At 39.3% G+C, this 22,349-nt stretch overlaps 1 protein-coding gene and 2 pseudogenes across 2 annotated transcripts in view; all 3 read right to left on the bottom strand.

Moving 5' to 3' along the window:
* Positions 1-22,349, bottom strand: part of LOC143823452 (protocadherin gamma-A6-like) — a 285,370-nt gene that overhangs the window by 195,180 nt on the left and 67,841 nt on the right. The gene's annotated exons all lie outside the window — the stretch shown is intronic.
* On the bottom strand, positions 4,294-7,396 carry LOC143823970 (protocadherin gamma-B5 pseudogene; annotated as a pseudogene).
* LOC143823969 (protocadherin gamma-B5 pseudogene) lies at positions 7,005-14,126 on the bottom strand (annotated as a pseudogene).

Here is a 22,349-nt window from a genome sequence, read left to right as displayed (position 1 = left end):
TCTGACCCAGTCTAGCGAATGCAGGAACTAGAAAAAAAATCCTTTGTAGGAATCAGATTAAGGTGCAACAAAAACTAATAGTAATGCAAAACAAATGAACTGCTTTGTTTCCTTTTTGAAGGGAAAAGGTCGTCAGATGTCAGTCAGGTTTCAGGTTTTAAACTTAGCAGGTGAACAGGCAGTAGGAATGAAGTAACTTTGTATAACTATATACGACAAATAATTTGTCACAATAGAGCAGTTGTTTGGTTCTATGGATAGGTCTTTAAAATTGGGGAGAGATCTCTAAGTCAGTAATTAAGTAAACTTTTTGTCTAAAAATATTTAGATTTGTGAAGGCATGAACATACACACAAGTTCCAATTTTTTCTTCATAAACACTTGAAAGGGATTGATCCATTTTACTAAGAGCTATTTCCCTCAGAAAAGTACTATTGGTCCCACTTCCCTATATGATGCTCCGTGATCCTCTTAACTTAACTCTCACAGCTCTGTCATTCTCAATGGCCACTCTTAATTGCCTGCCTTGACCCTTGGGCCACCTCATGACTATGCTGCCTTGCCACATCCCCCTTGACTTTGGCCCATGTACTGGTAAATCACTGCCTGGACTCTATGACAAATTATGCCCAGAAGGGGTATGCTGGGCCAGTGCTCGCATGTCAGTGGGACAAATCCTCATAGATACACAATGTTGCTATCAGCCCAGCTCCCTCCCAGTCCTGGCCTGCTTTAGGGCCACTGATGTCACGCATCATCATTCTTAACGTGGGTACCAATGGTGCCCATTCTGGGCCAGGCCTGTGCATACGAGGAAGAGCTGGGCCATTTAGGCCCGGCTCCTCCCCGCCTACAGTGTCCCAGCAGGGACACAGCTTTGTAAATCCAAAGTGGGCATTCACTGATCCCCACAATGGGGGGATAGCATTGCCATGCTATCCCAGCCTCGTGCAGGGATGCTCCCTGCCATTGCATGGTGGAACCTGTCTGCCCTGGAGTTGTATCTGTGCCTATACAACTCCATGGTGGACCATGTGTGCCAGGGGATTTCATCCCCTCTGTGTACATGGGAAGCCATGAGGCATGCTGCCCCGCTGCATGGAACTGATGGCGGCCTGGCATGGCTGCCACTATGTATAATTGGTCGCTGTGTAACATTCCTTCAATGTGCAGTTGGCCTCCAGCCAGAACTGACAGCAAGCACAGCTGGGAATTCTGTGAGCTCCAAGGCCAGCACAAGGCCAATCTCAGCCAGCATCTCCTGGTTTCCCTGGGACTTCAGCACAGCCAGGGACTTGCCACCACACCAGCCCAAGGTAACTCTGCTGGCTGCATGTGGAGGTGTGAGGAATCAAACCCGGTTCTTCAGATTAGAGGCTGCTACTCTTAACCACTACACAATGCTGGCTTTTTTACAAGTCCACCACTTATGGTAAAAGATTTATATCTTGACATTGCCTACATTTTCCTTTATAGTTTTCATCTTTTTTCTCAATATCATTTGGAGTAATATATTATCTGAAAACATTTAATACGAATTTTCTTTTGACATCTGAATGGCTGAGAACTTAATTTCTTTTCTATAAAATCATTCTCATTAGTGCACATGTATTTATTCTCTAAAATTCTGCATGTATTGAATCACAGATTTCTTATGTTTCAATGTTCTTATGTTTCAAATAGAATAGCTCATATAACCACTATAGTAAATTATCTTTTTGTTTTGCAATCAGCTGATCAAACTCAGCCATCTCTCTTAGAGCTCCACTTTCCATGTTGATTATCTTCTTTAATAATGAAACTGATTGGTAATCCAATAGCCATTGGATATTGATTACTTTATCTTATATCTTGCGAGGACTTGAATTTTCCCTCAGCATTTACCATATTGCCATATGTTAAGAATCTACTTTTATTTCTTGTAAAATAAAAGATCGATTTGGGCTCCCCCAGTGCCAGTGCTAGTGCTAGATAGCACCCTGGGCCAATGTGATATTGATGGCCCTCTTCCAACCCCCACTACTAGATACTCGGGGGGGGGGATGGATGTTGTGCACTATTACCACCATGTTATGTTTTATTATAATGTACTATTGTTGTATCCTGTTTTAATGGGCATTTTATTTGGGATTTTTATCAAGGACTGTTGTAACTCGCCACATGCCGGCCTATGGGAGTGGCAGGGAATAATAATAATAATAATAATAATAATAATAATAATAATAATAATAATAATAATAATAATAATAATAATAATAATAATAATAATGGCAGCTTCTTTGGAGACATAAGTGGAGAATTTGGAGGACTCAATAAATTCTTGTTTGTGAATCATTATCTAAAGTCCACCCCTGCTTATATGACTCGTTTTTTGTGATCATTTTGGTTGATTTCTTCATCTATCAATAATTATGTAAACCTTGGTCTGGTGATTCAAATTCTACTATTCTTTGGATTTTTAATCCAGTTCACAATCCAGACCAAACGTGCTTCTGGATAATGTAATTTTATATTTGTAACTGCTTACTATCCTCTCTTTTTCTCATTTTGAAGTATTTTCAAACCTATTCTTGATTTCTTTCCATTCCAAAAACCTGTATTTATTGGACTTTGCTACTCCATCACTATTCTTTCTTCTTTAAGTATCAGTAGCATTTGGAATTTAAAATATTTTTTGGGGGACAAAACATTCATTTTGATTGATGAAAGTCTACCCAGCCAAGAAGTCTGCTTGTATCAGTTTCCAGGTGTTCAAATAATTATTTTTGAAAAGACTACAATTCTGTATAGTCACATTTATCCCTAGATATTTAACAGGATTGGTGGCTACTGCCCTCTTTATAATATCTATTTCTTGTTGTTGCATTAAGAATTTCATTATCATTTTTGTTTTCCTTCTGTTAATTTGATATCTTGAAAGGGATCCACATTTTCTAATATGTTCCACTCTAATGGTTTTTGTGTATTCAAAACTGTTAAAAATATGATGCCATCCAATATTCTTTACTGTTTATGTTATAACAAACAGTCCATGTTGAAAACATCATAGGAATTTTAATATCGAAAATATGAGGAAACATGAACATATGAAGCTTGCTTTATTTAATCCAAGAAGATATTTTCAAACAATTCAACTTTTCAATCCACAAACTAATAGTATAATCCTTAAAAGAACTACTTTTAGGTCTGCTGATTTAAGTTTCACTATTCTTTGTCTTAGGTTTTTAATCCCGTCCACAGTCCAGACCAAACATGTCTCTTGAAAATATAATTTTGTATTTGGTACTGCTAACGCTCCTCTCTTTTTCTCATCTTGAAGTATTTTAAAACTTATTCTTGGTTTCTTTCCATTCCAAATACATGTAATTATCTGCCTTTATTACTCTGTTACTATACTTTCTTCTTTACATTTGGAATAAATGTGCATGACTTGAAGTGTAAGAAGAGTTACACCTAAATCCATTCAAATAATTGGTTTTCGAAGGCTAAACTACTAGAGTACTATTATCATTTGTGTACTTTCATCCATTCCTTTCCTTTCTATTATACTCTTAAAACGACAACAATCAATTAAATACCAGGATAAGAAGGAAGAAAATCTTCTCAGAGGCCAGCTACATTTAGATCTTCACATGGGAGTGAACTGTCATGGATTAGTGACCAGAGATAATGCTTTCATATTACCCAAACCCAACACAAGTACATTACTTCCCACTGCAGACTTTTCACACATTTGGCTGTGAAACTTAGATGTGACAGCAAGCAATTAATTAAGCCCTTCTAGTAAAGCCACAAGGGAATGTGGTATATAAATCTAAATAAAATAATAAATAAAATAACATAAATAGAGCAATCTCAGGGTATCAAAACATTGTATATTAACTGTATATAGTAAACTGACAGACTCTTCAAACACTGCATCACTATACAGTAAGATTTCTCATTCTCATTCTCTTATGACTAAGGTGACCAGATTATTCCACTTAGTCCATTAGTCCATCCCAGAGGGACATCTGTGGGTACCTGGCAAATTGTACTTATGTTGAAATTTAAAAAAATATATATTACAATAATATTTCTGTGTTCTATGCATTCTATAAAACTTTTTTTTGCTCCATATAGACCAAATTTTTAATCAAGACCCCCCCCCCCCGGTCAATGGTGTCCCGCTTTACCAATGTTAAAATCTGGTGATCTTACTTATGAAATATTTTAATCATATTATGAAAAAGATGTTTATAAGAAAATTCAACTTGGCCATTGGAAGAGAGTTGTAAGCAACCATACCCGCCATTACCCGCCATACCCGTTGTAAGCAACCATACCCGTTTTCTAAAAAGGATTATGGATATACAACATAAATTGATTCTAAAAAGAAAACTTACCTGGTCACCATGCTGTATCTCAGAATTTGAAGTGTTTGCTTCATTGCCTATAAAAGGCATACCAGATTTGTCACCACAAAGAACAATGTCTGCAATCTGAACACTAGGTGTCAGAAATGTAAATTCATTCTTTTGGGATTCTGAGGACAGACAAACCTGGTAGGAATAAGGCAATGTTCCATCTTCATAGTTTGGTGGAAAGATGGTACCAGTATTTGAAGGAACTGGACCAAAGCACTGTAAAAATTTGGGATTCCCTGATTTTCGAAGCTTCATCAGAATGGCCAAAATCACTGTCAAGAGGAATAAGAATGAGATCAAAGCCAAGGTCAACACCAGATAGAACTGTAGATCAGACTGATAATCAGGACTAACGGATTGGTTCTTCATTTCTGGAAGGGCTTCCTGGAAGTTCTCTGCAAACACCATGTTCAGAGTCACTGTAGCAGAGAGTGATGGGTGCCCATTATCTTTTACTAAGATGACCACCCTCTGCTTCACAGCATCCCTTTCTAAAAAAGTTCGAGATGTCCTGATCTCTCCAGTATGGTGTCCAACTGTGAAGAGTCCTGGCTCAGTGGCCTGTAGCAGGTGGTAGGAGAGCCAGGCATTGTGCCCAGAGTCAGCATCCACTGCTACCACCTTGGTCACCAGGTAATCTGCATCAGCTGAACGCGGAATCATTTCAAACAAGGCGGAGCCTTCCACTCCCGGGGAAGGGTAGAGGATCTGAGGTCTGTTGTCATTCTGGTCCACAATAAACACTTTCACTGTGACATTACTGCTCAGGGGAGGAGAGCCTCCATCTTGGGCCTTCACTTGAACCTCAAAATCTCTGAATTGTTCATAGTCAAAGGATCGTTGTGCATAGATTGTGCCAGTTTCAGAGTTGATGGAAATACAAGAGGAGATAGGCAGCTCTTTGATCTTGCTGTTAAGGATAGAGTAAATGATTTCTGAGTTGTGATCCTGATCCAGATCTGAGGCTTTGATACTGAAAACGGAAACTCCAGAGAGGTTGTTCTCTTGTACATATGCTGTATAGTAGGATTTCTCAAAGACAGGTGGGTTATCATTAACATCAGAAATCTTTACTGTGATAGTTTTTTGCATAGAGAGAGACGGAATGCCTTTGTCTGTAGCTGTAATTGTGATATTATACTCAGGTGTGTTTTCTCTATCTAGGGTACCCTCTGTAAGAAGTTTATAGTAGTTACTAGATGTTGATATTATTTTAAAGGGCAGATCATTTTGTAATTGGCAAGTGACTTTTCCATTTTCTCCAACATCTCTATCATTTACATTGAAGACAGCAATTAATACTCCAGATGCGGAATCTTCAGGTACAGGACTAGATAAGGAGACAAGGATAATATCCGGGGCATTATCATTCTCATCTGATATCTTTATTTCAACATTGCAATGCGCAACCAATCCACCACCATCTTTGGCTTCTACTGTCATAGTGTATGCATCTGCTTCCTCAAAGTCCAGTGTTGCAATAACTGTAATTGTCCCATTTTGGGGATCCAGCAAAAACCTTTCGCGAGCACTTTCAGCAATGCTGCTGAAGCTATAGCTGATCTGGCCATTGGAACCTTCATCTCTGTCGGTGGCTTTCACCTGTACTGCTGAAGTTCCTTTGGGGGCATTTTCCTTCAAGTTGACCTTGTATATTTCTTGCACAAAAACAGGGGTGTTGTCATTGGCATCAATGACATTTACCCAGATTTTGGCTGAGCCAGTTTTGGCAGGCTTCCCTCCATCTACCGCCATAACGGTTATATGGAAACTGCTTTCACTTTCTCGATCCAACTGTTTACTCAGGACTAATTCTGCATATTTATTTCCATCTTCTCTCTCTCTAGTTTCCAGCGTGAAATACTGATTAGGCATGAGTATGTAATTCTGGAGAGAATTGATCCCAACATCTGGATCTGCAGCATACCCGAGAACAAACTTGGCTCCTGGCAAAGTTAATTCACTGGGTTCTAGCCTGATGTCCTCATTTAAGAAACGTGGAGTGTTATCATTAATATCCTGGATTGCAACATTTACATGGAAAATATTCATGGGATTTTCAACCATGACCTCAAAAGTAATTAGGCAGAGTGCAGTTTTCCCACAGATTTCCTCTCTATCTATCCTCTCATTCACATATAGGTTTCCATTTTGTTCACTGACAGTAAAATATTGCTTTTTACCTAGAGAAAGTACATGAAGATTGCGATCTGCTATTTCTCCACTATTCAGTCCTAAATCTTTGGCAAGATTTCCCACAACAGAACCCTTTCCCATTTCCTCAGGGATTGAATACCGAATCTGTTCTGAGGCAGTTTTGCCGAACAAAGACAATAATAAGAGAAGTACTTGCCTTCTTATTAACCAATTGCTCTCTTTGTGTCTTCCTTCCATCCCAATTTCCATCCTTTTCTTGTTTATTTTGGTCAGCTGAGACGTTTCAGATCCTCATCAGGATGCTGTAGAGTGACTAGTTTCTGTTTAGTTCATATTTCTTTTTAAAAATTGTCTTTTCTCCAGAAAAGAATGAAGGAAAAGGTCTGTTTTCTGCTGTTTTCTTGATATGTAAGCCACAAATGAGCAAGCACAGGGAATCATTCAGTGTTCAGCGCCATCATGACAAGTATATTGTCCAATGGCGCCACTCTGAGTCTCAAATGGAGTACTGCAATTGGTATCTTTCTAGTAATAGAGGGTTTTATTCCCTCTCAAGTTTAACATGCAGGTAGCACTTTCAAATTCAATATGTAAAACCTTGAGTTTTGTGTGTTTGTTTTATTATTATAAAAGCCAACCAACTCTTTCCATTGAAATCCTATTAGCAGTGATAAAGAACCATATTGGTCCATTTCCCATGCCCTGAGATTCTATATGTTCTTTAAAAAAACTCTCTTAGTGTGCAGAAAAACAATTTTCCAATGAGGCTTGGTAAACTACCGTGAAAGGCATAATAACCTTCCTTTATTCTGAATGGACCAAAAAGTTGACTGATCTAAATAATATGTATTGACCGAAGTGGGACTCTGTGACAGGCCTCTTCTACCATCTGAGGGGACTCAGTTAGCCATCTATAATTTTTGAGGAACAAGGTTCATGTTAAACTATAAGCTTCCCTCAGTTCTTAGGGTATAAGTGTACAGGAACAGGTTCACTGCCATGAGGTAAGTTTTGCGGTGCACAAGCAGAATACGGAGATCAATGAGGCAGGAATTATATATAAACAACAGAGGGTTTTTTTTTACAGGTTGATTTCAACAAACAGATCAGTGCCACAGGTCTCCAGGTAGTGGAAAGACCTGGCCGAGGCGCATAAATTCAAGCTAGTTATGTCTGCCGAAGGTGGTTTAACTTTTCTTCAGTCCTTTCAGGCACAAACAGGCTTTTACTGACTAGCCCAGGGGTAGTCAAACTGGGGCCCCTCCAGATGTCCATGGACTACAATTCCCAGAAGCCCCTGCCAGCATTCGCTGGCAGGGGCTTCTGGGAATTGTAGTCCATGGACATCTGGAGGGCCGCAGTTTGACTACCCCTGGACTAGCCTCTAGGTTGGATCCTCTCACACTGACAGAATTCTGTCCACACCAGCCCGCCATCTCTCAATGGTAAGACTAAATAGTGCAAGGTCTGATGATTTCAGAGACAGGCTACTCCATCCTCTCCCACAGGCATTGTTAAGTCCCGCTGCCACGATCCAAGGCAGAGCTACCCTCCAAACTGGCTTCTCTTAACTGAGGCAGGCCTCAAAACTATCTCCACCCTCTCCCTGAGGGAGACTAGCTCCTGCTGTGCTTCCCTCCAACATTCCTTCCCCACTCTGAAAGCTGACTGGCTGCTGGAGCAGCCCTTCCATCAGCTCAGCTGTGTGGCTGTTTTTCCATTTAGGGTCAGGACAGCCTCTGGCCCAGGGGCACCTCTACTCAGAAGACTTTTTATTGTACTGAGCTAATAAACAAACAAATAAACAAACAAATAAAGCTCTAGGTTCTGAGCCATAATTTGACTAAAGATTCTGTGATAAGTCATTTTCCTTGGTTCACAAGGATGGCTTGTCCGGCTTATATAGTGATAAAGAGGTAGTTTTAGAGAGCAAGATAGCAGAAAGAAAATTGCACGCTCTTCAAGTATTTTATTTACTATAAAAGGGCATGTCAGTGAAAGAATGTCAGGCTCTTTTAACTGGAGGTGCTGGGAATTGAACTTGCATGCCAAGGAAATGCTCTATCACTGACCCACAATCCCTCCCCATCTGGTGAGCAGGAAAGACAAACATTTTGAAAACTCCTTCATTTTCACACTTTCGCCTTTAAGCTTGTTCCAGACAAAGAAGGATATACTGAGTTCAAAGTGCTGGACTAGATTATATTTAATAAACATTATGGTAAATCATGAGTCACATGAGAGTCAGGCCCTCGCATGGTGTGTATACACTATTTTTTGCAGTGGAGATTCCCACTTCTTTGACCCTCTCTCTGTATCTGAGCCTCCTTCCAACTGGTCATAGCTGCACTTTTGTGATAAGCAAGACTGAAGGTCCTGTCACCTACAGAGCTCAGGGAAGGCTTCACCAAATTTCCATATTCTGACTTCTGCTGTTGTTGTGCATCTGGAGCTTATTCTGGGATTGACAGCACTCAGAGGCCTCTGGATTACACATGTCCTGAGTAAATATCAGCTGCCTATTGAATTCCACACAATCTCTTTTTTGCTGGCCAATCCAGAAATATGTTGTTGCCAAATTTCTAGCACTTACGGATTCTCTGGGTTATGCTGTATTTTAATGTTGTTGTCTTTCACATGGTATTTTTGGCTTTTCTCAAGAACTTTTGTCAAAGGATTTATTACAATGTAATGAGATAATGTTCTTGCATCTTGTTAAGCCTGTGCTACTTAGCTAGGATGAAAATTATTTTCCTTAGCTAGACAGCTGCTAGATCTACATATACAAGACCCACTAAGAGAAGCAAGTAAAAGTTAACCCTAAGAGTACTAAAGAGTACTAAAAAAAATATTTAAAAACCCCAAACACTTGCAAGTAAGGAAAATCAAATCTCATAACATTTCTCAAGCATAATTGAATATATAAGCCTAAGAGTATATCAGATTTTAAATAACTATCTCACAGTGTTTTAGAAAGCTTTGGAAGTCCAATACACACACACATACACAGAGGGGGAGAGACACATATTACCTACATCCTTTTGACAAACCTTTTGCAGAAGCCTAATAAATTATTTGTGTGATCTTATAGATAAGTGACAGCCACTAACCTAGACAAATTATAACTTTATCATGTGATGATTCTGCAGATAATTATAGGTTCTTAAGATGCCCTTATGAAATGTGCACAAAGAAGTATCTGAGGTTTGTTAGCTGCTAAGCAAGATTTAAAAGGTGACATTTATCACTTTACCAGTAATTAAAAACTGATAATTCTATTCTCCCCCATCAGCTAGAATAATTGGTTGTCAAAGATTAAAAATCTTGTTCATTTCCTGATTGGCTGCTGAACTTTCTACAGCAGCAATGAGAAATTCAAAAGAACGCATATGTTTTGAATGCTTATCATGATGAAAATAATAAACTTATTAAACATCTGGCGATGAAAGTGTGGATTTTCTCAGTTTAAGAGCACAGTGTGTAGAGGAGTATAAAAAGGACTGTCTGATTTATTTTAGCTATGACGGCTTATCAAGATACAGAAGTCATGTGAAGCAAACAATATGGAAACTTGTAAGAAGTATAAAAATGTCTCATTAACACATTTTCCATTTTCATGCATTTCCTTGGTGTGTAAAAGTAAAAGTAAAAGTCAGTCCAAAACTGACATAGTTGTAAAAAATAACTCTCTCACATTAAAACTTTGGGCCTCCAAATGCATTGTGATTTAGGAATAGCAAAAGGTCTACATCAATATTTTGAAGGCCCCTAGAAGAAATACAAAATCCAGGCTAACTGACAATCTATATAATCCCTAATGGATCTTGCCTACACTGAGAAACCAGTGACAGGATATGCATGCTTCCATTTCAAAGGTAGTAAAAGATAATGGGATCTGCAATGCAAATAATTCCAGCTTACCTTGTCACCGTTCTCCATCTCAGAATTTAAATTGTTTGGTTCATTTCCTGTCAATGGTGCACCAAGTGTAGGGTTGCAAAGAATGTTGTCTGCAATCTGAACACTGGGAGCCAGAAAAGTGACCTCGTTCTTCCTGGATTCTGAGGATAGACACAGCTGATAGGAATATGGTAAAGTCCCATCTTCAAAATTTGGTGGGAAGATGGCACCAGCCTTTGAAGGTGGAATAGGACCAAAACATTGCAGGAATTTGGGATTCCCTGATTTACGAAGTTTCATGAGAAGGACCAGAATCACTGTCAGGAGGAACAAGAAGGACATCAAAGCCAAGGCCAGCACCAGGTAGAACTGCAGGTCGGACTGATAGTCAGGGCTGCTGGATTGGTTTTTCATTTCTGGAAGGGCCTCCTGAAAGTTCTCAGCAAACACCAGGTTCAGCGTCACGGTGGCTGAGAGAGACGGCTGCCCGTTATCCTTCACCAAAATGGCCAGCTTCTGTTTAGCAGCATCTTTCTCTACAAAGGCCCTTGAGGTCCTGATCTCTCCAGTGTGAGAACCAACCATGAAGAAACCCGGTTCCGTGGCTTGAATGATGTGGTAGGAAAGCCAGGCGTTGTGTCCAGAATCAGCATCCACCGCCACCACCTTTGTGACCAGATAACCTGCCTCAGCTGAACGGGGCACCATCTCAAACAAGGCTGAGCCCTTGGCTTCTTGGGAAGGGGACAGGATCTGTGGGCTGTTGTCATTCCGATCCATGATGAGCACCCTCACTGTGACATTGCTGCTGAGAGGGGGAGAGCCGCCATCTTGGGCCTTCACTTGAAGCTGGAACTCTCTGAACTGTTCATAGTCAAAAGACCTCTGTGCATACAAAGCACCAGATTCAGAGTTAATGGAGATGTATGAAGAGATGGGAAACTGCTTGATGTTGCTGTGGAGGATGGAATATGTGATCCGTGAGTTTTGGTCCATGTCTGGGTCCATGGCTTTGACAGTGAAAATGGAAGTACCAGAAGGTTTATTTTCTGGCACGTAGATAGTGTAGGAAGATTTCTCAAAAGTGGGAGAATTATCATTGATATCAGAGATCTTTACTGATAGTACTTTTTCTGTGGAAAGAGTGGGGGTCCCTTTGTCAATTGCTATGATTGTAATATTATAGGCAGATTTTTTCTCTCGGTCTAATGGACTATCTGTCTGAAGCTTGTAGTAATTATTAGAAGATGGAAGAATGTTAAAGGGCGAATCATTTTGAAGTGTGCATGTTACTTTCCCATTTCCACCATTATCTCTGTCATGCACATTGATCAGAGCAATTAAAGTTCCAGGCAAAGAATCTTCAGGAACTGGGCTAAACAGAGAAATGAGATTCACTTCTGGAGAGTTGTCATTCTCATCGACAACCGTTATTTCAACTTTGCACTGTGTCTCTAACCCACCTCCGTCTTTTGCTGCTATTGTCATGGTATATTCTTCGGTTTCCTCAAAGTCCAACGTCTCTGTAAGAATAATTGAGCCATTGGTTGCTTCCAGGCTGAATTTCTCAATAGCATTCATCGGAATGTTGATGAAATTATACCTGATCTGGGCATTGGAACCTTCATCCCTGTCAGTTGCAAGAACGTTGAGCAGAAGAGAGTTAATGGGAACATTTTCTCTCACACTGACCCTGTAGACCTCTTGAGTGAAAATGGGCGGGTTGTCATTGGCATCAGTGATATTAATGCATATCTCTGCAGTACCACTTTTTCTTGGCTCACCCCCATCTACAGCTGTAAGAACCAAGCAGAAGGCCTGTTCCCTTTCTCTATCCAGTGGTTTCTGCAGAACCAAATCTGCAAATTTATTTCCATCTTGACTCTCTTTAACTTCCAAAGTGAAATACTGGTTGGGACTGAGCTGGTAGTTCTGGACAGAATTCATCCCAATGTCAGGATCTTCAGCCTTCCCAAGGAGAAATCTGGTCCCTGGCAAACTAGATTCAATAATTTCTAAGTTGATATTGCTTTTTAAAAAATGTGGCTTGTTATCATTCACATCCTGAATTGCTACAGTGATATGGAAAATATTCAAAGGATGTTCAACTACTGCTTCAAAATTAACTAAACAAAGTGGATTTTTACCACAAATACTCTCCCTGTCTATTCTGTCATTTACAAAGAGGTTTCCATTCTCTGCATTGATACTGAAATATTGTACTTTGGACACAGATACAGCATGCAGTTTGCTCTTTGCTAGTTCTCTGACATCTAATCCCAAATCCTTGGCGAGATTCCCCACAATTGATCCCTTTGGCATCTCTTCGGGGATGGAATAACGACTCTGCTCTGACGCAGCCCGGCAGCACAAAGACAACAGAGAAAGAAGCAGTACTTGCCTTCTGAGTATCCAACAATCCCCTTCATGCCTTTTGTTCATCAGGCTCTGTCAAAAGAGTTCCTTCTTCAGTTTGTTTTGCAGAGAACAAATTATCACCAAAACAAAAGGAATTTCCACAAGGAAGAAAAGGCTCCTCTTTTTCTTAATCTTTACAATCAGGAAAATGTCCTCCTTCTCAGCAAGACTACTGATGGTCGTCTGTTTTTTTCTGTAGCTGTAAAGGGAGGCACTTCTGGACCACTATCTAGGTTGGCCAACAGTGACACTAAGAGGCTCTGACAGGGAACTGCAAGGGAGTCCTCTCATTCTATTGGAAATGCAGACATTATGGGGATATGTGTGCTTGTGGGTTTGTTAAAAACAAACAGGCATTAAAAGTGTGAGTGTAAAAATATGGAGATTACACAGCTTCATTTAAACTTTGACACAAAGAAAATGTAGAATTAGAGCTAGAACAGTGAAACAGTAAAATGAGAAAAGTATGTTTTTTCTTGTATTACCATATAATCTCTTTGGTATTTCCCTACTTTTTTCCACCTGCAATACATAGTTAAGGCTACCTCCAGCTCGGATCTCCCACAAATATTTTGATGATATTAGAGTGGGGGGAGGAGGGGGAGGGATGTTTAGTCCTATAGTTTTGTATGCCAGAAATGATGCATAGTGATGATTAAAAGAGTAGAATGGAAAAGAAATCCAAATTACTAACAGTTTTTAAGATTTCCAGCTAAATATAGAAAATGTAACAGAGCACTGCTATTATACTTTGCTCAGAAGAAGCCAGGTGCAAACAGATGTGCAGGGCTGTCACAGAAAAGCAGAGCCCTGTTTCTGTTCTGGTTTCCTCTTCCAGTAACACAGATAACATGTGAGCAGTGTTGTCATTCCTCCCTAGGTGCCTCCGCCCATACTCCCATACACTCTTCATTTCATTGGCTGCTTCTTGCCAGACTAAGCACACTCAGACATGTGATGACAACACAGATTATGCTTTACTCAGATTATAGGAGAAACATAAAGAGAGGAGATGGGTTGCGTTGGGGGCACCCATCATACCTAGTGCTACTCTTCCTACAAATGAGATGTTTTCAGCTGACAGCAAAAACAGCCTTCTCAGTTGCATGGAGAATTATATGCATGTATGTATGTAGAGCTTCTTGTGGCGCAGGGTGGTAATGCTGTCTGAAGCTCTGACCATGAGGCTGGGAGTTCGATCCCAGCAGCCGGCTTAAGGTTGAGTCAACCTTACATCCTTCCGAGGTTGGTAAAATGAGTACTCAGTTTGCTGGGGGGTAAACAGTAATGACTGGGGAAGGAAATGGCAAAACTACCCTGTATTGAGTCTGCCATGAAAACGCTAGAGGGCGTCACCCCAAGGGTCAGACATGATTCGGTGCTTGCACAGGGGATACCTTTATCTTTACTTATGTATGTAGACTCTATTCAGAACTTACAATGAAAGATGTGGGGGTTATGAGGGGGTGAGGCTTGTCATTATGTCCCTAATTCCTCTAAGAGAGTTATTAAAGGACCTATTGACTCAAGTGTCATCACTCAAGTGTACTATTCTAACTTTCTATATATATCCATATAAGGTTTTGTTTGTTTGGTTTTAAATTTATCTTAGAGAACATATCCTCCCTAACACCTCAAAGATAGGGGCATAAACTCATGCATATGTCCTGTTCATTATCTGTTTCTTGCATCTGATAAGATAAGCCTTTTTGGCCTAGGAAATTTCATGTCCTGATTAGTATTACCCACAAACATTTTTTAGCCTCTTCTTAGAGGGCAGGGGAGAGCTTTGACCCCCTAGCTTCATCATCACTATTAATAATATGTAAGCAATCTGTTGCCTTGAAAAGTAAACAATGCCTCAAAACTATTTATTAGTTGGTTTTCATTACCATTATGCTGATTACTTTCCCTTCCAATTCATTCACTATATCAGAGATCATCTAAAAAGTCCTTCTTACTTTCACTCTTTTGCCAAAAATCAAGCTTCAACACAGAGATCACAAATACAGAACTCTTTCTTCCTCAAAGCCCAAGCAACTTCTGGAAATATTTTTAATGGCTCTACAAGATCCCAATAACAAGTTACCATGCAAGCAACAGAAGTGGTAGTGTACTGCACCAATGTGATCAAATAAATGATTAACATAAGCAGGGAACATTTGCATAAGTATACTGCAAAAATATATAAGGAGACATGAAGGCACTTTCAATTTTAAAATTAATTTTTAATTAAATTCTTTGGAATAAATAAAAGTTCAAAGTAAAGGGAAAGAAAAGGAAAAATAATAAATGAAACAAAACAGTAAAATTTCTAAGTTTCTTGACAACAAATAGTGGCACATTTACTTTGATCCAAATTAAAATTAATCAGTAGTAACACTGATATTACAAAATCATCGCAAAATCATCACAATTTATTTTAGCCATCTCAGCAAATTCCAACATCTTCAACATCTATTCTTCTACTGTAGGAATCATTGATGTTTTCAATTTCTGAGTATCTAATAGTCTTACTGCCATTATCATATATATAAGAACAAAGATCTATGGCTATTTTCAAGCTGTATATCAATCCCAAAAAGAATGCTTCTGGTTTCAACTATACATTAGTCTTTAAAATCTTTGACATTAATACATTTATTTATTTATTTATTTATTTGTTTGTTTGTTTGTTTGTTCGTTCGTTCGTTCGTTCGTTCGTTCGTTCGTTCGTTCGTTCGTTCGTTCGTTCGTTCATTCATTCATTCATTCATTCATTCTATTTATAATTTCTATTTATTTCCTACCACTTCCGAAGACGGCTCATGGCAGGTTACAAGGAATCTGCTCACTACATCCTCCATTTTAAAGCACTAGTTGTGGAATCACATAAAGTAGATTTCCCCAGCCTATTTAGATCTAGCTAAGGGAGAGCAACCAGCAGGCTACCAGCCAAAGAAATGTGTGGAGGTGAAGTGCTACCTTCACCTACAATGTTCCCTCCTCACACCCACCTCTCTCTCCTTTCTTCTGAGGGATGGGAAGTGCTTTTTAAAAAATTAAGAACCGCCTGGAGCAATAAATAGGCATACAAGCATGCAGGTGATGCCAGAAATAACTTTCTCCCAAAATTGTAACACAACGCATGCCTCTCTAAAGTCCCCTACCCCACAAATCAGGAATGAGATTATTTTTTTAAGTATCAAAACTTGTGATTCCATAAGGGGTGGTGTTCAGAAAGCACTATGCATCTATGATTAGATGCACAGGCATTTAAACAGAGAAGTAGCGGGCATCGCAGGACCTTTAAAACATGGAGAAAGGGGATTGGCTGCCTGGCTTGATTGGCATGCAGAAGAGAGCTGCGTATAAACCGCGTTGCTCTCTTCTCTATTTCCAGCATCACTTTGGAGAGTAAGAAGCGTGAAAAGGCGGCAGACTGGAGTGAGACTGCAAAAAGGTGTGGAGTAGCTGAGAGGCATGATAATATTTAGTGATACACCATTCAGCTGGCATAATGCAGAAATGCCCTGATAAATCACAATGTTATTTCTCTTTAATTAACATTTCATATCTATAAAACTGCTTCTGGTATTGACAGTCATGACTATCTTTTTGGACATAGCCTGGGTTTATAATTATTCCATATCCTCAGAAATGCATGTCTAATATAATGATTCTTAAAGTTTACATTACCCTCAACTTTATGATTTCATAAACAGCCATGCCATCCATAGCTCAGTTCTGATAACCTTTTATTTCTCAACAACAATTATTCTTTCATCCAGATAAGACAACGTGCAATTTTTTTTTCAAATTAGGTAAACCAAATCTTCCTCTTTAGGTTGCATCTTGCAATACCTTATATTTAACAAAAGACTTTCCTCCTTGCCATATACATTTAGATATATCTTTTTACCACTGTTTAATTAGTATGTCTGATAACAATACAGGTATTGTCTGAAAAAATTAGATTCTAAGTAAAACATTCACTTTAATCACAGATAAGCTGACAAACAAAGACAACTGCAGTTTATTCCATCTTAACAAATCTTTTAAAACTTCATTCCATGTCTTAACATAGTCATTTTAAAACTGCATGCAATTTATACTTGTCAAGATTATACTCAGGCACTTTATTTTCTTTTCAATTTCAAAACTAGTTCTTTACATTGTCTACCTGATCTTGTACTTCCATATATTTAGTTAACATGTTTTGTTTACTAATTTTAAATTTTAAATCCTGCAACGGAACCAAATTCTTTCAATTTAGCCTTTGTACCACTATTCTCTGTAAAATTTAAAACCAAGTCATCTATAAAAGCTCTTTACAGCTCTCTGTTTTAATCTTAAAACCTCCAATCCTCTCATCATGTCTTAAATGTCTATTCAAAATTTCAAGAGTGAAAATAAACAAGAGAGGTGACAAAGGGCAACCTTGCCTACTTTCTTACACATGGTTTGGTTACATTTCAATTTACAGTCTGTAAAGGATAAATTGACCAATTAAAAAAATCTCCAAAATTCATTTCTTTTAAAATATTAAAAAGAAAAGATCAGTTCAAATTATCATATCTCTTAATAACTAGAAATCCAGAACAATTCTATCCTTGATTTAAAAAAAAATGTCTTTCTGAAAAGTATGTGAATACTTTTGTGGTACCATTTGTTTGTCTCCATATATCCAGTAAATTCCAATTTTCCAACAAATCAAAAAATCCTTTAGGGATTTTTCCATATGTAATTTTACCCCCCCCCCCAAAAAAAAACAACATTTGCAGCAAAGTCACTTATCCCAGTTTTAAGCTCTTATTGAGCAAAGACAGGACTTGGTCTGATTTTTTTAGCTCCACTCTTTCACACTATACCATACCAGATGACTTACTGCATACATCAGCCAATATTTCTGATTTACGTGATTGGGTATACAAAACTGACTCACTGATTGACCACTCTTCAATTCAGCTATCACAATCAGCCCCATGGTATAAAACAATTTAAAAAGACCATTCTAGAGCATCATATTTAGTAAATATAACAACACGTAATCTTAGAATGGCTCAAACATCTTTGCGGTTTGAAATGATGCCATCAGCCATGCTCTCTGGGCGATATCTCCGAATACCCACAGCCCAACGCCTGTATATATGTGAAAATCCATCTGTGGAGGACCTGTCCCACTATGGTTTGGCTTGTCCCCTGTACTCTGAACCCAGGGGTAAATTCCTTGCCAAGTTATTACCAAACTCACACCCTATTTCTAATTTTAACAAAGTCACCTATCTGTTATCAGATGTCGACATCTATATCTCATATAGGGTGGCACTTTTTGCTCTGGCTGCCAGGAAGATTCGAGCTAATGCATTTTTACAGGAGCCTCCACCTTGATACACCATTTAATCCCTTTTATTGTAACTTAGTAGTCCATGTTTACATTTTTAGGTATACAATATTGGAGAAATATTGATTTATTTATATTTGTGCCATATTGTTTTAATTGTGTTTTGTAACGGCCTTTGGCTACATACAATAAATGTTATCGTATCACTTATCCCAGTCATCCATCAGACACCAACTTTTCTTTAAAAAGTTTATTAAACTCTCGATTAATTGCTTATAAAACATCTCTTTATCTCCATTTAAGGCACAGATTCCCAAGATCAATGTCTGAACCCCAGAAAAGTTAATTTCAACTCTCCCATATCTAGTGTGTCCAATACCAATTCTGGATTTGAGTGGGGTTTAATATATAAGACATGATTTAGAGATCAAATATTTTGTAACTAATATGAATCCCTTGGAGAGAGTTAATATCTGGATTTAATTTTTTCCCCAATAATTTTTTCCAATAATAAATTCCCCCCTTTCTTGGGAAGCATTTGCTCCATTTATATTCCACATTAAGCTTGCAATTCATAGTAAAATTCCAGTTGTAGTAGAGTCTAGGCTTGTTTCCTTTGAATCAGGATAATCTTTTTACATCTGGAGTTGCTGTGGGTCCTTCATCAGGAGTCTCTGCTTCATCCCATTCTCTCAAATCTTGCCACAGCACTCAGAAAACTGCTCTGACCGAGCAGGAATATCAGGGCTCTCTTAGCCTCACCTACCCCACAGGGTGTCTGTTGTGGGGAGAGGAAAGGGAAGGCGACTGTAAGCTACTTTGAGCATCCTTCGGGAAGAGAAAAGCGGCATATAAGAGCCAACTTCTTCTTCTTTCCTAACAAAAACCACCTTGTTCATTCGTTCGTTTATTCATTCATAAACCTTGTGGCTCAGGGCAGTTTACATATAACACAGGAATCAAGAGGGTTACATTATAATCCAGAGTAATAGCAAAGAAACAAACAGTAGTAACAACAGTTGCATAATAATTCATAACTGATTTAACATAGAAACATTAACATATTAACTATAACCTCAAGAGTGGGTCAGTTCAGGATTCAGTTCAGGAGGGGGGTTCTGGGGGGCGCAGTAGATGGTTGTTGGTTCAATCAAACTCAATCAAATGCCTGGCAGAAATGCGGCAAGTCGTGAGTTTATTCAATAAACTTTATCCACGTCAGTGTCCATTTCTTCTTTATCAATTTCCAAAACATCAGTTTCAATAACCTTTTCCCTGAAATGCTAAGGGATATCTCATAATTTCAAGCAGAATTATTAGACTTATCTATAGGAACTGTTGTAAATAAGGTGCTTATTTAAGGATTGGGGGGGGGGATCCTTAAATCAGTAATTTGAATCAAATGTCCCCACTGCTACTTCATATATCTTGAACAATGGTGAAAATCATATTAATGTACAAATAAATAGAACACTTTCACTAAACATAAAGCACATAGGCATGATTCACCTCCTTTATTCTGCCAGAGCCCCCCTTCACCCAGCAATGGCGGTCATGTGCCAAGGTAAGTAATCACAATCTATTTTATCATTTATTCTGTTCACTCTGATATTTTGCTGGGTCTGTTTCATTAACACAAGTTTCATTAACTTCACGTTTGCAGTGTGAAATTAGGAACATACTACTTTAAATGCCCACAAAATCATGGTTGATGGGTAGACTGGCAACATGTTTGAAAACCCTCTGAAAGGAGTCAAATCTTGGGGAAGCTGCCATAACACAGTATCAAATACCTTCAGGCTGCTGCACTATACTTTCATACCACTGATCACCTAGATGTTGCACTTTCTACAATAACAACGATGTGTTTCCAAATAGCAGCCATTCTCAACTTTTTTATACCATTGAGAACCTCTGAAACATTCTTCAGGCTTTGAGAAACCCCAGAAGTGGTGCAATCGTACAGAATATGGTTGGGAAGCATAGTGTACACATCCCATCCCCTCCTGATTCATCACTGATCATTTTGGGAGGGGGTGAGGGTCGACATGATCATGTATTGTCATATTACCTGATGTTTAAAAAAAAAATTTTTTTTAATGTAATTAACTCCCAACCATTTGGGAAACCCTTCTAGGACCATCAAGAAACCCCAGGGTTTCACAAAATTCTGGTTGTGAAAGTCTGCCATATAGTATTAACTAACACGGAATGTATGGTGACAGAATATAAATGGACACTGGAAACAAAAAGGAGCCTGGATATGAAGAAGTGAAGATCTTAATACAACACAAAAATCATATATTCTTCGCTTACCTGGACAAAGGCCTGATTCCCAGTATCAACGTCTTCGACAATGAGGATGGGATCCTCTAGCTGTTGACCAGTTAGAGTACTGGAATTATCTGCCTTGGAAAATGTACATTTGGTTTTCCTAGAATCCGTGGTGAGAGAAACTTCTTGGCAATAAGAGTGAAGAAATGCTCGGACTCCATCGATCCCCACAAACTGTGAAACAGGAACACCAGTAAAATTCATACTCCTAGAATCACATAACTGAGAATTTCTCCATTTGTGGAGTCTGAGTGCCAGTAAGACAAGTAGGAAGGCGAAAAATAAGCAGGAGACAAAAGCTACAGCAACTACCAGATAGAAGGTGAGGTCTGATTGGGGGTCTGCAGGAGCTGAGATGCTGCTCAGGTCAGTCAATACATCAGGGATGCTGTCGGCCAGCACCACAGTGATCGTGACTGAGGCAGACAGAGGGGGCTGCCCATTGTCCTTCACTAAAACCACCAGGCTTTGCTTGAGAGCATCCTTGTCCAGAAAGAAACGGGCTGTCCTGATCTCTCCGGTGTGGAGTCCTATGGAGAATAGCCCTGGCTCTGTGGCCTTAAGCAACTGATAGGAGAGCCAGCCATTCTGCCCAGAGTCTGCATCCACTGCCACCACTTTAGTGACTAGATATCCAGGTTCAGAAGCCTGGGGAGCCAATTCTATACCAGTGGAACCATCAGTGGGGAGAGAAGGGTACAAGATCTGGGGGGTATTGTCATTTTGATCTAAAATTAAGAGAGTCACTGAGACATTGGAGCTGAGTGGTGGGGAGCCTCCATCCTGAGCCTTGACCTGAAAATACATCTGCACCACGTCTTCATAATCAAAGGAACGCAGGGCATAGACTACCCCAGTCTCAGAATTAATGGAGAGATAAGAAGAGGAGTCACCCATCTGTCTTTCAATGATTGAATAAGTTATTCTGGAGTTCTCCTCCCAATCTGGATCATCTGCCTTGAGTGAGAAGACAGAGGCTCCTCTTGGGTTGTTCTCCATCAAGTAGCAGGTATAGGTTGTTTCTGTAAAGAGGGGAGGATTGTCATTCGTGTCTAAAATCTCGAGTAAAAGTGTGCAGCTTGTTGAAAGTGGGGGCATCCCATGATCTGTGACTATGATGATAATACTGTAAAATGGCATATGCTCCCTGTCCAGAGCTCTCTCTGTCATCAGGCTGTAGTAATTATTGTAAGTCCTTTCCAGCTGAAAAGGTAGGTTGGTGTCAATGGAACAAGAGACTTGCCCATTGGCTCCCGAATCTTGATCTTGTATCTTTAAAAGGGTGATGACTGTCCCTGGTGGGGAATCCTCAGACACTGCATTGAGATGAGAAGTTATGTCTATCTGGGGTATGTTATCGTTCACATCAAGAACTGCTATCAGTACTTTGGATCTGTCAAACAACCCTCCTCCATCCTTTGCTTGTACCTCAAATTCATAAAGAGACAATTCCTCATAATCAAGGGTCCCCACTAATGTTATTTCACCTGTAGTGGAATTTAGGACAAACATTTGAGAAGCAGCCTCCCCAATTTTTTTAAAGGAATAACTCAACTCTTTGTTGATGCCTTCATCCTTATCAGTGGCGGTTACTGTGCAGACTGTGGATCCTCTCTGTAGATTCTCTTTGACACTCACTTGATAGGCAGGTTGACTGAAAATTGGAGCATTGTCATTTGCATCCAGAACACTGACTTGAATTCGAGTCGTTCCAGATCGGGTTGGATCACCCCCATCAGAAGCTATTAGGATTAGCTCATACTCTGATTGCTCTTCCCTGTCCAGAGAGTTTTCCAAAACCAGCTCTGCAT

This window comes from Paroedura picta, chromosome 14 (assembly GCF_049243985.1).
Source record: "Paroedura picta isolate Pp20150507F chromosome 14, Ppicta_v3.0, whole genome shotgun sequence".
NCBI classification, from domain to species: Eukaryota; Metazoa; Chordata; class Lepidosauria; order Squamata; family Gekkonidae; genus Paroedura; species Paroedura picta.
The sequence above is the reverse complement of the archived record's forward strand: the minus strand, read 5'-3'. Positions and strand labels throughout refer to the sequence as shown.